The sequence below is a fragment of the Anabrus simplex genome, chromosome 2, assembly GCF_040414725.1.
Source record: "Anabrus simplex isolate iqAnaSimp1 chromosome 2, ASM4041472v1, whole genome shotgun sequence".
NCBI lineage: Eukaryota > Metazoa > Arthropoda > Insecta > Orthoptera > Tettigoniidae > Anabrus > Anabrus simplex.
This window is the reverse complement of record NC_090266.1, coordinates 174962742-174980348: the sequence shown is the minus strand read 5'-3', so window position 1 is coordinate 174980348 and position 17607 is coordinate 174962742. Positions and strand designations below refer to the sequence as shown.

Below are 17607 nucleotides of genomic sequence, written 5' to 3'. Positions count from 1 at the left end.
GTTCCATCATCACACCATAACTCTTGTACATTTAAATGCTGAGACTTTTTCAATCCTGCCATATAGAGCAATATTAGAAGAGCACGTATTTCTTCTACAATTGTATCCATACAATCACATGGACATGAATAACTGGCCCTCATTTTCTTCATACATTTATTTGTGCACGTAACAAGTTCATTTATAACCGTATCTGGAAAAAACAATTCCCAGCTTTCTAAAATAGTTTGTGCATCTTTCGCAATGCCCAATGCACAAGGAGGATGAGTCACTATATTTGCAGCACAAGTACGTGAGCGTGGATTTCTTCTTGGTGGGTGTGTGCCCCACTTTGTCACTTTATCTTCCCTATATAAACATTGTCACTAAACAGGAAATTCTCATTTACCTCCGGCATAGGTTGTTCGCCAGCCACACATTGCTCTCCAGGTACGGTTCCTTCAGCACATTCTTCTGTATCGGACTGTTCAGTATCCGTATTGTGTTCACTGTGTTCACTTTCACAGTCCGAGTCACTGTTTTCGCCCTCGAGTTGATCACTAGGAATTTCATCAAACCAAGCTAAAATGTCACGACTTGAAGCCATCGTCACGCACTAATTACACAACACATTAATACAATAAGTTACAAAGAACTGTTTCAACTATGAAACAACATACAACAATAGCGAAACTATAACAAACACAGAAATTAGCGCCAACGTGACTAGTCGCGCGTGAAGCAGAATGCTCACACTTGACGGTCGCTGATAATTCCTCCCTCTCTGTCCCTTCTCAAGGTCACAGATGGGCGTTTCAATGCAACCGTCCTTCTCTTAAAACTGCAGTGCGAAGGTACACCAGGGCTCAAGTTCGAAACTACATGCTATATAAAATAGCAGACGATCTTCAATGACCGTGAGTATGTTGCTCATATAGCGACCACTGGCGGGTTAAAGATACCACTCAAATTTATTCATCTACTGATGTCCTCCCACACCATATCTCCACTGACAGCTCGGAACATGCCACTCGAGCAGCTCGTCTCCTTTCTCCCAAGTCTTCCCAGCCCAAACTTTGCAACATTTTTGTAACGCTACTATTTTGTCAGAAATCACCCAGAACAAATCGAGCTGCTTTTTGGATTTTTTCCAGTTCTTGAATCATGTAATCCTGGTGAGGGTCCCATACACTGGAACCATACTCCAGTTGGGGTCTTACCAGAGACTTACATGCCCTCTCCTTTACATCCTTACTACAACCCCTAAATACCCTCATAACCATGTGCAGAGATCTGTACCCTTTATTGACAATCATGTAACTTATTTATTTATTTATTTATTTATAGAGTTTCGTAGAGACTATTGTTAAGAAGAGCTTTCTTTCTCTGAAGGAATTTAATTTCTACCCCTATCCAAATTTTATCAGTTTTCCGTTCGGATGCCCGGGTTTTAGCCGTGTCTCTCTGAGCTTTCTTGGTAAATGTTAAAAAATTGGGTGTGACATCATTAATTAAGCATTTTCTCAAAAAATATAAAATAAATAAATAAATAAATTAGCCGTATGAATCCCCTAAGGGCTATGGCCTCTTGCAATGCAGGGACAGTGCTCAGTTTAGCTCATCAGGTGAGCAGGTCCTGAAGAGCATTATTATATTGGTTAATCTGTAGTTTTTCATGATAACGTATTACCGCATATTGTACACTTGTGTAGTCTCACCTCCGAGTGAATGCAATTGTGTTTTTCTGGAACAACAATTCGCGAAAACGCACTGTTGCATTAATGACACGTGTACACTTTTATCCCAGGGAGGGTTCAGGTTGTTTCTAGGTAAAAGCGTAAACTTGCACTCTTCGTTCTTGCATAGCTTTTTCTCCGAATGTTGTAGACGTTTCTTTTAATTTCTTGACCTTATCCTCCGTTGAAATTCTCCTGACATACATTGCAAGTGCATATCCTCCTTCCACTATGTGTTACGTGATGAGTTATCAAATCACTACTGCATGCAAACGTCTGTCTGTTTGACATTCGTCTTGTTATTCTCCCGAGTGCACAGAAGATGACCATCACGGTATCCTCTTCGTCGAAGCGTACAATTGTATGTTGTATTCTTCGCCTCTGTCCTGAGAGCTTACTTCAACATATTTTACACTTGCTCGGCTTCTTTCCGCAGTGTACGCGAGGATGATAATTTTATATTCACCACTTCATAAAAACCTCTTTTTATCAATTTTACTGTATTATGCCGTAGTGATCAGAGAGGTGATCTCCAGGTCTCTTTGCGGAAGCGCACTGTTGCATATTTCACTGCTGCACAATATCTATAATATGTGTCTTGATCGACGTATGTTATCACAGGGCTTGAGCAAAGGTGTATCCCGTAAGGTCAGTGATCTCTGCACACAATTTTTCCCAGCTCTTTCCACTCTTGCCTTATCTTTGCTGTTCTTGTCCATTGTTTTCCTCCCCATCTCGCAAACCAGTCTGCCCATCTAGTTCTTTGCCTTCCCACGTTCCGTCTTCCTTGTCTGGGATCCCACATTGTCATTTTGTAGGTCCATCGATTTTGCTCCAGTCTCGCTACGTGTCCTCCCCATTTCCACTTTAGCTGATCGGCTATCGTCGGAGCGTCTTTCATGCCGGTTCTCCTTCGTATATCTTCGTTCCGTATTCTGTCTCTCAATGATACCTGGAGTATTTTTCTTTCCATTTTGCGCTGGCATATCTGGATCATTTTCCTTTGTTTTAGTGTTACCGCCCAGGTTTGGCATCCATATAGTAGGACTGGTATCACACATTTTTCTAGGACTTCAGCTTTAAGGGTGAGTTTCTGAGTCTTGTCTGTCAGTATGAACTTTAGAGACCAGAACCTCTTCCATTCTTGTCCTATTCGCCGCAAAAAATATAAATCTTTACCTAATTTGGCAACCTTTATCTTCAAATCACAGTAAAGGTTTGCTTTCTTATTAGCCGGGATGCTGTTACCATTGCATGTTGTACATCTCATTCCATATTGATGGTTATCACTTTGCATAAATATAATATTTGAGCTTCTACTGAGGATGGCCTTTAGATAGGCTGAAACATGTATAGATAAGGTCCCATCCATGGCCAGACTACACTAAAGGCCGTGACACTGAAACTTGGCAACACTGTACTGCTACTCTTTGGAGTCTTACTTGTAACATATGGGAAGTTAACCTTCAATGATGTTTTCTCAAATAAAACGTTGCTGGAAGAGCAGTTTTCATTGGATACATATAAAACAAGGTGAACATTGAAATAAATACATCAATGTAAATATGAGAATAAACAAACATATGGCTACAACTAGAAAAAAACAATACAATCCTATGTCCATCAAAATACATTCCTAACATTGGGAATCAACTTACAACATAATCACTCCAGCGTCATCAGTTTTCTTTTCTTGCCAGAACTCTTAACCATGGCATCAGCATCATTAACATGTTTTGTGTAGTTGTTGGTCAAAATATTTGCAAAATAGGGCAAAGATAGACAGAGAAGTTCATGTAGAGGTTTTTCACAATATGAACAGCACTCACTTGTATCACTTACACTTTGCCTAGCAAGCTGAATCAATACACATTTCTAATTCTTACTCTGAAGGAATGCTAGGTGATATTCCTCAGAGATTAAAATCTGAATGATCTTATATACACTTGTACACACATTTAAGAGTAATTCTGATGGGACCGATAACCCACCTCTGTTTAAGCTATTAAACATGTCATTTTCCACTGTTTCATTTGATATGTTTGAGATACAGTGCCTACAATTAAGTTGACTGGCTAACTTAAAAGCTACATAACCTGAAATGTAAATGACAGGGAACATGTTATCAAAGTCTACTTCTATTTCATTTACTTTAACTAGCACACTGGAAAATTCACTGCATACATCTGTTTCGTCAGTTATGTTCAATGAATCGGAATCTAATTCAAACATATCCTTGCTTAAGTATATTTCTATATATTTTGCAGACCTTAATCCTAGCAAACACTGCACTCTTATCTTCTTCTCAGCTTCAAAAACTTGCAAAACAGATACGTTATAATTAGCACAACACAATTGTCTATAAGAACTAAATCTCTTCTCAAGTTTATCGGTTTGAAACTTTCCTGGCAACACATACTCGACTTCAGGTAGATCTAAACAAAAGCTTATCAACTCACTCATGGCACTTGTTGTTTGTATGAGAGCCCTGAAAGTGTCTATTGAAAGACGACCGTATTGCAAGGTCATATTAAACCATGTCCTCAACCAATTCACAAATTCTTCAAGAAACTGTAATCTGATATCGTCTCTTGATGTGAATGGAGAAGCATCCACTTCTCTCTTTCTGCTTCCAACTGACTTGCTCTTAATGTTCATAACTGTCCACCATCTATTAATCAAGTTAAGAAAATGTTCTACTTCAGAATAGCCCCTTGTAGACACTGCTGTAATTGTCTCATTACAAAAAATATTACAAGCAAGAGCCACGTTCTGCCTCTCTATGACTGATGGAAACACTGACTTGTAATTAAGTCTAGAGGCACACTTCAATAACTTGTTGGACTCTAACTTGTACAGTTCTCTCAACACTGAAAACTGGGCTTTGAAAACTGAACAACCATGACCAACAGCTGGATCAAATTTGGGATAAAAGAAGGTTTTAGCTTCATCACACAGATTTAACCAATTATTTCTGACAGATTTAAGGAGATGAACAGTATCAAATAAAAAGTAAATATAAGAATCACAGTTTGGGTTGGGCATCTTATAATTTAAACTTCCACCTAGAACAGAAAACATGTTGCGATTTATCCGATTATTATCAGAAATAATGCTAAGCACAGTACAACTGCAATTTTGGACAGTACTTATAGCATTTTTTTTGTCAAGATAGCTAAGTCATCACCTGTTAAATTTTTTTACTGGCACCAGTGCAACTACAGCAGAAACACTCCCAAAAACAGAACTTATCATAAAGGCCTGAATGGTTCTAGCCAACTTTCCTGTTTGATTCTGAGCATGGCCATGCACAACACCTGACTTATACTGGCAATATGAGTTAACATACATTTCATCCAAAAGGAGATTTACATATCGCTGTCTTACAGAAAGACAGCGTGCTATACTCTTCAGAAAACTGTCATTATCTTTATCAGGTGACACATGTAATGCATTTGCTATGCGTTTGAGATGTCTAGAATGAGGAAGGAACATAATGTTTTGACTGCGAATAGCAGCATAACAGGAAGAAGATATGTAGTAAATTAGAAATGAAAACTGAAAAAGAAGGCAGGAATATAACTTCTTGGACACACACAAGAGCTGAAACTGATGGCTTAAAAACACTGCTTGTTTCGAGTCTGAAAATTCTTCATCTGAGTGAGATTCAATGAAAGTCTCAAGATCTGACAGCTGGCCTTTGATATGGTTAACCATTTTCTTGTAATGCACCTGAGGTTCCAACTCATTATTTGCATGGCATTCACAATAATTGTTCAGAATGTCCCTGAGTTGTGACCACTTCTTTAACTTTCCCTTTAATAAGGGATCATCCTTACCTACATTTTCCCCTTTCACAAACACTGATAGCTCCAACAACACTGACACTTTTACTGCTACCTCAACTTTTGGTACCTCATTGATTGACAGAATGTAAAATACAAATTCATTTTCACTACTTTCTGTCAACCATCTGTTTCCTAAACAGTCAGCAAGGAGGGTTTTACAATCTTTTAAGGCTACAAAATCTACAATTTTGTCTTGTTCAACAAGTTTTTGAAATTCCTCCTCTTCTCTTTTCTGAATTTCTTTACGCCTATCATCTGGAGTTTTTCTTGTGGGTGGACTGGTTTTGGTTAAATAATAGGGAAGGTTTGGGAAAATCCTAGGGAGAGCACCAGGCTTTAATGTAGGCCTATCTTTTTTCCTTGTTTTCCTTTCACCATTGTGATCAATGTAAGTCTCATATATTTCCACATCTTCAGGAGCAAAGTGTTTCGCACAGACTACACTAGATGAAGTAGGGTTCCAGTTGTCTATGGGGATACATTTCAACCAAGAAGCTTTCACTGCATCATCCTTAGGAAATCTGAACACTGAAATGTATCCTTCTTGATTAGAATCATAGTTGCTGGAGCATGAAGGAACATATCTGAAATTAAGCCTAGCTTTAGTTGTGGTTGTCATATTTGTCATACTTGTGCAATGTAAAATAAAATAACACAATCATGCCGCTCTTTTAAACTACTCGATTTTAAAAATACAAACACAGAATGGCTTTAAAAACAATGTGGATTGTCACTCTTATACATATTGTAACATGAGAAAGCTCACCTTTGCCGTAAATTAATGCCGTTCCAGGAAACCAAATAGCATGTAGGTTGATGTTTTAAACTATAACACATAAAATATAATCAGTATACTCTGAATTTTAAACAATGCCATGAAGTTAATTCACACACAACACAAAATACTATGATACACCACGTTAGACTTGTTTACAAATTACGAACACAGAAGTCAAATGCTTGACTCCAAGCGACATTGTCGGATCTCCAATGTCACGGCCTTAGTAAAGTCTGGCCATGTCCCATCTAAAATAGACTTTTTTTTGTAATGGAAAGGAGGACTATATAAGGCTTTTTTATTTGTAAAGGGATAAAGCCAACTGTAAAAAAAAAAAAATGTTATGAGGAAGTGCAATCTTATGTTTTGTGGACATCTATCTTGAATGTTAAACAAGCAAATATCTTGAAGAATTCTTGGTCTTCTCATGACTTAAAAGTATATCACTTCATGGGCAACTGTAGTGAAGAAGGATCTGGCCAGTGACTCTGAGAAACTGGATCAAGAAAAAAGTAATTTAGGACCTCGATACACAGGTTAAAGTATCTTCCAGAAAGAGTATGAAGACTACCTGGTGCAAAGTGGTTCGAAGAGTGAAGAACTGCATACTCCATCAACATGGAGTACTGGAAATCCAGAAAGGTTAACAAGTGTTAATTGTGGTCCAAAAAGAATGTTTATGCACAGTTCAGGCCATAAATACTGCTGTATAACAACAATGCATGGAGTACAGTATTGAAAAGAGAAATTCAATCTTTAGGAATGAAAGAACAGTGTTCTTATACTAGGAATTTTAGGTCATCATCATCATCATCAATGTCCCACTCCAGTCGCCTGGGTGTGGTTAACAAGCCTCCTCCACTCCTTTCTTTCCTTCCACTTTTCCTGCTCCATTACTTCCGCCACATCCAATCCAGCTTCTCTAATGTCTTTCCAGATCTGATCCATCCACCTTCTTCTCGGTCTTCCGACTGGTCTCTTTTACTTCACTTCTCTTTCCAATTCCCTTCTTGCTACCTGTTCCTTTCCCATTCTTTTTACATGTCTGAACCATTTCAGTCTTGCTTTCTGTATGTTCTGTACTAATGGTTCTATATTTAGCTCTTCTTTCATTTTAATATTTTGAATTCTATCTCTTCTTGTTTTTTTACCGATGTTCTTAAAAATTTAATTTCTACCGCTTGGATCTTACTATCTTCTCTCTTACAGGGCAATTCAAAATAATGGACCCGATTTCATACATTTATTATGTGAAATCTAATAAACATATCGTAATGTGAGACACGTGCTAAGAACGGTAAACTCTGAAAGTTTTTTTTTTCAGTCATATCACAAGTGTTCTATGTGCGCACCTCACGTAACACGACATACATCAAGCTGATAGTCTGTGTCCTGCCAAACCTTGTGTAGTGTGTTGCGGTCAATCTCTGTGATGGCTGCTGTGATGTGGGCACGAAGGTCGTCCAATGTTAGTGGAAGAGGTTGTACTTATACATGATCCTTTACGAAACCCCACAAGAAGAAATCACATGGGGTTAAGTCGGGGCGAACGCGGTGGCCAACGAATGAGAGTTTGATCCTCATGAGATGCACGACCTATCCGGCATTGTGGCAATGTCTCGTTGAGATGGCTCCGAACCTTGCCATGGTAATGCGGAGGGGCACCATCCAGTTGAAGGATGCAATCTGCACTATCCTCTTCGAGCTGTGGCAGGAGCCATTGTTGCAGCATATCAAGAAAAGCATTTTCCGTCACAGTAGTTTCAATGAAGAAAAAGGGTCCTTAAACCTTCTCATGGGAAATGGCACAAAACACTTTCACCTTGGGAGAATCACGTTGGTGTTCCACAACTTGATAGGGATTAGAAGTTCCCCAGATCCTTACGTTGTGTCTATTCACAGTCCTGGAAAGGTGAAAAGTCACTTCATCACTGAAAATTACCCTTTCGGAGAACCCATCCTCTTCCATTAATGCGAGAAAATCAGCACAGAAGGACGCTCGAGCAGCATAATCAGTGTCTTTTAAGTCCTGCACCAGTTGCAAGCAGTAGTTTTTTTTCATAAACATTTCCGCAAAATGCGTCAAACAGTTGCCTGTGGAAGTTCAAGTTGCCTTGCTGCCTGGTAGGTGGACTTCTGCGGACACCGCACGAAACTGGCGCGAACACGTTCCACTGTCTCTTCTCCGATCGAAGGACAGCCAGTCTACTTTCGCTTACAGATGCAGCCCGTGTCTCTGAATTTTTCATACCACGCCTGAATGGCTTTTCCAGTAGGTGGGTCTGTTCCATACCTGGTACGGAAATGCCGTCGAACACTAATCACAGACTTGTTTACATGGTAATCAAGCACACAGAACGACTTCTGCTCTCCAGCCGCAGCCATTTTCTTTACTTGCTTCCTGCGCGCTCGTAACGGCTGAAAATGAAACCACGTGGGATGTAATCTAAACTCGACTAAACTTTGAGAGCTTGCCTTTCCTTGCACATATCTCACAGTATGATACGTTCATTAGATTTCGTAGATTAAATGTATGAAATTGGGTCCATCATTTTGAATTGCCCTGTATTAGTTACCAGAGTTTCTAGTCCGTATGTTACGATTGGTATAAAATACTGTTTATATAATGTTAATTTCATTCTCTTGGGTACTTTGTCATCCTATAAAAGCTCCCTGACTTGATGATAAAATGTTGTACCTTTAGTTAGTCTGTTATTTTCAGGGTTGATTTCATTACTTTCATTAATAATGATACCCAGATATGTAAACTGTTCTACATTCTCTAACCGTTCTCCGCCTATGTTCACTTGGCTTCTCTTTTTCTCTTTTCCACAGTGCATGGCTACAGTTTTCTTTTTACTAATTACCATTCCAAACTCCTTCAGATTTTCATTCCAAATATCCAGTCTCCTGTGTACTTCCCTTTCTCCCTTTCCCCACATCACTACATCGTCTGCAAATACCAAAGCATTCACTTCATCACTACTGATACTCTGTTTTACACGTTTTATGATTTCATTCATCAATATAATAAACAATAATGGCAACAGTGCACTTCCTTGCTTGAGACTTTTTCTTTTGTATAAAATGTTTCAGAGTCACCACTCCCCACTTGTACACTGCTTTTACTCTCATGATACAACCCTTTTATCTTCTTAATTAATGATTTTGGTACATTCCTTTTTAGTAGGCATTCCCATACATCTTTTCTCTTAACTGTATCATAAGCTTTTTCCAAATCCAAAAATACAAACACGCTTTGCTTGTTCCTTTCCAGATGTTTTTCCATTATCGTTCGCACTGTAAATATGAAGTCTATTGTTGATCTATTTGGTCTAAAGCCATATTGTTCTTCCTCTAACTGTGTTTGTATTATATCCCTCAGTCTTTTGTCTATGACTTTCTCCATTATTTTTAGCCCATGTGATAATATGGTTATACCTCTATAATTTTCACATTTCTTCCTATTTCCTTTTTTGAACAGTGGTGTTGCCAATCTTCAGGTATCCTTTCATCCTTCCATATGGCATTGAGGGCTCTGTATAGCCACTGTAGTCCAATGCTTCCTGCTGCCTTAATCATATCAGCATTGAATTCATCTTTTCCACTTGCTTTACCTTTGGTCATTGCTTTCACTGCCCTTTCAAGTTCCAACCATGTTATCGGGTTCTCTTCGTTTTCTCCACCTATTATTTCCATTTTCTTATCTCGTTCTTCCTCCACGCTGTCATCCTAATTATAAAGTTTTCCAAAATACTTTGCCATCACCTTCCGAAGACCCTTTTCGTCATGTACTATGGATCCATTTTCTCTCTCTAATGCCTTGATTTTTTCTTGATTTATTCTTTTCAGTTTTAATACTGTGTATAATAGTTTCTGATTTCCTCGACTCTCTTGCTCAGTTTTGTTGGTGAACTCTCCCCAACATTTCTTCTTTTCTTCCTTGATACCCCTCTTTACTTGATATGTTTTTTGCTTTTCCTTATCCATTTCTTTCTTCACCTTGTTCCTTTCTTTTATTTCTTTTCTTATTTTGTCTGTCCACCACCGTGTCTCCTTTCCTTTAACCTTTGCTTTTGTTTTCCTGCATTCCTCAATTGCTGCTTCCACAAATGTCTCTCTTAAATTGTCCCACCCTTCTTCTCCACTTCGTATTTCCGTATTAGGCAACTTCCTTTTCATACAGTCTTGGAATGCCATTCTTTTATCCTCCTCTTCCAATTCCCAAATCCTGATCTTTGGTTTCTTCTTCAATACAATTTTAGGGATTTTTACTTGTTTTACTTTTTTGTTAGGAATTTTAGGTATACAGTTCTAATTGTCCTCATTTTTGTCAGAACATGGGGCATTAATCTTCATGTCCACTCATCGATTGCATCACAGTTGATGTTTATGGAAAAATTGGCTACAACAGTCTTCAAGGCAATTTTTAGTGTCAATATTAGGATGTCACTTCTTGCAGACCATTTCCTCGAGCACTGACCTCGATTTGTAATCCGAAGGATTGTGATCTGGACTACCAGATGATCAGTCAGTAACAGAAATGTAATCGTGAACATTTTCATGCAAACATTCTTGAGGATTGTTAGTCCTGTGTGCTGTAGCAGAGTTCTGTTGAAAACTCCAATTCTGCACCATGGGCAAAGTTTGATTTAAAGGCTTTGCGACAGAACATTACTCTTTTTCAGTACACTTCAGCGGATATTTTGACACCTTCCCTGCAAAAGTAAATACCCGTTAATCTATTGTAAAAGAAAACTCCTCACCATCATTGATGCTGGCTAATGAGCTCTTTGAATTTTGTGAGCCCTTGACCAGCTGTTACTGCATCTGGGTTAGAGACACAGTCATTTTGACAGTGAAAGTGCTCTTGAATTGGGAAAATTTCCTGATTAGTAAAGAGAATTTCCAGATGACATTTTTACATATACTGCTTAACACATTGGGGTCGAAGGCCGTACGTGCTGTGCCATTTATTGCAGAGAACAAAGTCCACATGCTGCATGTTCTCCGGTTTTCATCATTGTTACTACAAAACAAACGTACTGTTGGTGTTGATTGGCACTGCAGTGTAAGGTTTGGTTCATATAGTTCTAAAAAAAATTATAGATGGCAGCTATAATACCAGTATAGTTGGTTCGTTATTGGACAATATAAATTATCCAGCTAATTCATTCCTGGTTGCCAGCGTTTTGCCCCAGTGTGCTAAGTTGGGCTCATCAGTTGGTAAATAGCACATCTACCAAGATGCATGACTAATGTATACTCTGGAGGCCACTGCATAGGCTACTTGGAGCCACCAGCAGTACCATGCACTATGCGAGACTTTGTATCATTTTCAAAAATATTTTTCCAGTGCCAATGCACTGTCATAGTGCAGGAATGAGTTAGCTGGATAATTTATAATGTCCAATAATGGACCAACTATATTGGTATTATAAATTTACTCATTCAGGACAAATATTTCAGGTTCCCTATGGAATCAACATCTGTATCATCAGATGGCAGCTGTCGACTCGACAGCGATGTGCATGTAATGGTGGCTGCGCGCAAACATAGACTGAATGACAGTGATTTGTTGGAAGTGTTATATGTCTATTCAGGATCAGATATTGATGACAGTGATATTGATTATAAAGTGAAAATACTGAGAAAAGGAAGCAGGTGGTTCTGTGAAGTATGTGATGTTGGTCTTTATGTGCCACTGTGTTTTGAACTGTATCACACACAAAGCTATTATACCAACTGAACAGACCTAACAGATTGTTTATGTACTAATTATTACATAGATGTATCTTTTTTACAAACAGTTCTGAATGGCCTAAAAAACAAACAAAATATCAACCACATTTTTTTAGTTACTGGTAAAGGTATATGTTGAACTTAAAAAAACCTACTACAGTAATTTGAATCCACTAGGAATCTATCTATTTTATCACAGGTTTTACAGATATGAAGTAGAAAGTATGAACTCAAATATAGTGAAATTACCTAAGTTCAAAACCAGTATTTAATTTAAAAATCCAAAATTAGCAAAAAATGGCCAGTCTGAAGAGTTAAATGTATGAAAGTGAGCAAGACCTCATGTTAAGTTCAGCTTAGTATTTGACCAGCCTGTGCTCCTTCAGTGTGTTATGAAATACCCAGAGCTACAATAAAATTGTGTGAAACCAAAGTCACATCTTACCACTCTGGACATTGTCTCGAAACTCGACTCTCTTGCCATTACCGTTTGTTTTCGTATATGATCTTGATCCTAGCAGACCTTGGAAACAGCAGAACAAGGATGGTCAGACATCTTGTCAGTCTCATTGAAGCAATTCATTGTTTGATGGACAAACATTCAGCTGATGCCAAGTTTCTTAAGGATATAAAAAATGTCTGAAATTTGTCTTCCTCTCGTGTGCAATGCTCTTACTGCTACACAGTTTTCATAATCTCCTCATTCAGTGATCATGGGAGACTTTGGAGACTGTAGGAGAGGTTTTCCTTTCTTACATGTGCTTAAGTAAGCATAATGTATGCCACTCGATGGTGTTGCAGAAGAAAAAGGTGACGGGTAGTTTGTAATGTACTTGTGACTAGGTAGTAATTATAATTAGAGTTATATATTATATAGGGTGAACCATTTAGTGTGATAATGCAAAATAACTCAAGAATAACTCTCTTGAGAAACCTTCTGTGCCCTTATTTTCAAGCCACTTTTGCCCTGGTTTTAACCTATTATTTAGAAATATTGAACCAGAGTCCATTGGTTAAAGAAAAGTTAAATATAATGAAGATTATTGACCACAGTGTATTCACATTCATATTTTTAGAATACATATCATCACATCCATATCTCTCTTCATGGAGTCATAAGGCTTTTGGTTCAAACTTCCACCTCCTCCCCACCTTTTGGTGATACTAGAGAAAGCATCCTACTCAATACAGAGGTAGGCTGCAGTTATCACATTCCCATGTTATCTAGATCCCTCTTCCTTATGCTACTTTTCTGCTAATAGATGCGCAGCATGCACAAATCTACTTTCTTCCAGATATCTTGGTAATATTATGGAGATTTTTGGGAGAAAGAATTGACAAGGGTAACGATCGTTTGCGATCAAAATGCTTCCCTGATAAAATATTTTCATCTGTGTGTAGAGTAAAAGTCCAAAGTTTCCTTGAGTATGATCATGTTTGAAAGGTGCTGGTTGATTAGTGTCATTGTATGGTATAAAACTATTCACTATTTCAGTGTTCAGTGCAAGGCATGGAACAGTAATTTCTTTTTTAATTCTTTTTAATTCAACTGTTACATTTGGTCCACAGTTTGAGAAAATAGCACAGATGTCCCTGTCGTCATGCAAACTGAAGATGTCGCATCACTCACTTAAACTATTTTACTTTCTCCTCTTTCAGTTTTAGAGATCGAGGATTTTTTAGTTCAGCTGGCTAGTCTCTACGATTTGGTCTTGTGGTTGAGCATACATATACTCAGCTGTCATATAAGTGTTGTAGTAGTCCCACGGATAAGAAGAAATTATCAAAATAAACATTGATGATTTGACCCTAACCTACCTTCTAACAAATTCATGACGACCTTTTTATCCAACAGCATGTCGTTTGTTCTGGGTTTGTTTTTATCATGATAGAAATTGCTTTTGAGAACAGAGCCTTTTGGAGTGGCAACAGTCCATACATTGGAACCCCAGTTCACTGGTTTCTCTTTTATTTTTTATTTCATGACACTGCATCCTTAAAATGGGATCATTGCCTCATCAATTGCTAATTCTCTGCCTTGATTGTATATGTACTGGAAGCTGTCCATTATTTGCAAGAGTGGGGAAACTTTTTGGAGCATGTCATAAAAGGGATCATCTCTGGCCAATATGAAAATATTTTGTGAGAATCTTGTATCTCCTGAAAGATATACAGTTTTTAAAATTATTTTATTACAGAACACTCAATATCTGGACTAAATCAATAATCACGAGATTCTGGAAGTGGACCATGTATATAAAAATTCAGTGTAAGCTTTTACTTCCTCCGACCAAGTGTCGCCCCATTCTGTATCTATTTTATCAGAATTTACCTCTTTTAATGCTGCATTGATATTTGTGCACTTAGTTATGTCATTGAATAGTTTGTCCCCTCCAAGCATATGTAAAAAATTATCTTTCTCTCGTGATCCACTTTACAAATTATGGACAGGTCCAACATCACCTACAAAATCATTCAGAGTAACAGAACAAATGTTTGTTACCTAAATTGCTGGAGCGTTGCCATTAGGTACAATTTCTTGACTTACGTTTTCACTTGCATCACTGTTATCACTAAAATTGTCGTCTTTGATATGTTCTTCACTCACTAAATACCACTACTAAATGATTCTAAGTTGCTTTCTTAGCCTATATTGTCAGTTTCAATTTCTGCAGTACTGAATCCCACCATGTTTTACAAATGAAAAGCTTACCAGCGCTTCCTTAAGTTCAAGACAGATTTCATTACACTTTTATTTGCTAAGCCTTATAGATTGTACTGCATATTCATAAATGCTTTATAAATTCTTCATATCTGAAAAAACTACAAAACCTACACATACGTGGCATTTGTGTGCAGATAATGCACCCAGGCACTTTTGGGCATTAATGGCACGAAAGAGATAATTGAGGCCATGGTTGCTTTCTTCCCAATCCTAGCGCTTTCCCCCACCCTTATTTCGTTGAAATCCTCCCATGTAATAGTGCAACATTAAACCATTGGGAACTGGGCAAGTTGATCGTGCGGTCAGGGGCACGCGGCTATGAGCTTGCATTCAGGAGATAGTGGGTTCGAATTCCACTGTCGGCAGCCCTGAAGATGGTTTTCCGTGGTTTCCCATTTTCACACCAGGCAAATGCTGGGGCTGTACCTTAATTAAGGCCACGGCCACTTCCTCCCCACTCCTAGGCCTTTCCTATCCCATCCTCGCCGTAAGACCTATCTGTGTCGGTGCGACGTAAAGCAACTAGCAAAACAAAAACCATTTGGGGGGGGGGGGGAACTAAAACAGAAACTTATATTGTTTACTTTGTGTAGTTGTTCCTTATAAAGAAAGAACCAACATTTGATTGAACCATTTTCTTTGTGTAGTATGTAGTTTTACACACATATTGGATTAGTAGCAATTGAGATAAATGGGGCATACTGTATACTACTAACTTTTTTAGAACTAAATTGGCACTTTGTGTTGCTATTCCTTGCAAACAATGAAACAACTTCAGGATGAACCATTTTTCTGTGTAGCACTTAGTGTTGCTGATAATTTAAAAGTAAAACTTGACACAAGAATGTCATACTATTTATTGATAAGCATCTGCGTTTTCATAATCTGTCAAAATAAGAATCATTAACATAATTCAATCAGATGAGCCTAATGAATGCTCAGATTGGTGCCTTTTTTTTTGCAAAGTGTATCTTTTCATGTGCAGTTACTCTCCAAGCACTGCCACAATTTGACTTGGGCACTGGTATGTGCACTCTGTGTGTTCAATAAAATGTGTAATTGCTTACTTACTGTATTTTCTTTTTGTAATACTATTTAGTTGTCTAGCGAGTTAGTAGTTTACTGTATGACTTTTGTTTATTTCAATTGTTACCTTCCTAGTCTGTGCTGGCCTGACTGGCTCAGACAGTTGAGACGCTGGCTTTCTGACCCCAACATGGCAGGTTTGTTCCTGACTCAGTCTGGTGGTATTTGAAAGTGCTCAAATAAGCCATCCTCATGTTGGTAGATTTACTGGCATGTAAAAGAACTCCTGAAGGACTAATTTCGGACACCTTGGTGTACTGAAAAACCATAAAAGTAGTTAGTGGGACATAAAGCCAATAACATTATTATTACTAATGATTTTGAAATTGCATGCTGTATCAAACAAGGGTTCATTCAAAAGTTATTCCTTTGATTACAAATAATATTCATAAAAATAAGTATGTATAAGTTTTGCTTTAAAAGCATGTATTGACCTTCAAATAACCTTGAAAACATCCTTCAGATAAAATGCACGGTATATTATTTGTTTTTCCTCTTCCGTCAGTTAAATTGTATTGAATCCATTTATTTATCAAATGCATCGTTTTGAAGATATTTTGCATTAACAGTTTAAATGATGCACTTATTTTTCCACTCCACCACTCTGAGCATAGGCAGTGGATGTCTTAAATTTTTATTACATGTTTCATCATAGTTCCTCCACACTCTTCCTCCTTTCCTTCCTGGTTTTTAGAGACACCCAGGTTCTAGGTTTTTTCCCATTGGTCAGAATAAATGAAATGTTAATATTTTAATTCAGTTAGCTTTCCTGGAGTAAGACCCAAATATTGTCGCCAAGATGAAGCCGTGTAGTAGTATTTATTATTGATTTTATAATGTTCAGGACGATAATCATCAAACCAAGCAAGATCAAGGTAATTTGGAAAATCCCTTACTTACCTACTCTTGTTGATTGAAATCTGCTGATTTGAATTGGTACATACTTCATCTGGTGATACTGTCAAGAACAATTGAATCGATTATTTCAGAAAGCAGTCAAGTGCCAAAAAATGAAGGAAAAAAAATGAGTTAATTGCTGAATATGTTACTAAGAGGGTATACGCACATTTTGGTGCTGAAACCAGTCAAGAAACATCCTCCTATAATGGTCGGGCATTACGTTGAATTTCGTACTTAGTTCAGAAAGCAGTTAAGTGACATCGCTTGGCTGGTTTCTGCAGTAAACTGCTGGTACATATTGTTATGTGCCGCACCTTGCCGGTTGGCGCTGCTGCTCTGAGTCCAGAATAGCCAGCTGTTCAGCTGTTTTTATTGTTATTGTTGTGTTTCTGGAATTGCTTGTTCATAGTTTTGCGAACAACTGATTGAAAAAGTGTTTCTTTTGTTTAGTGCAGTGTTTTTATAATCTTAGTGATATGTCTGAAAGTTCAGAAGACGAACCTGTATCTAAAAGGAAATGAGGAGTGGTAGACAAACAAACTCACACGTGTAATATTATTCGAAATTCAACGGTAAAAGGAGAAAGTTACATTTCTTACTCAGGCAAGGAAGTAGGCCTACCTGTTGTGAGCCCTACATTATTCTTTGTTACAGTTTGTTTGTGCCCATCAATATAAAGAAGATACGTGACCTAAATGCCTTAAAACCTTACCTGATGGGATATGAACACTTTTATGACAGCATTTTACAATGGCCTATTACAGAGACAGAATGTGCTGTGGAGTTTGTTTATGAGGATTGATTACCTCCTGT

At 37.9% G+C, this 17607-nt stretch overlaps 1 protein-coding gene across 6 annotated transcripts in view; it reads left to right on the top strand.

Annotated features, from left to right (window-relative positions):
- The window catches only part of LOC136862726 (protein ST7 homolog), a 374644-nt gene that overhangs the window by 240478 nt on the left and 116559 nt on the right, over window positions 1-17607 (top strand). The gene's annotated exons all lie outside the window — the stretch shown is intronic.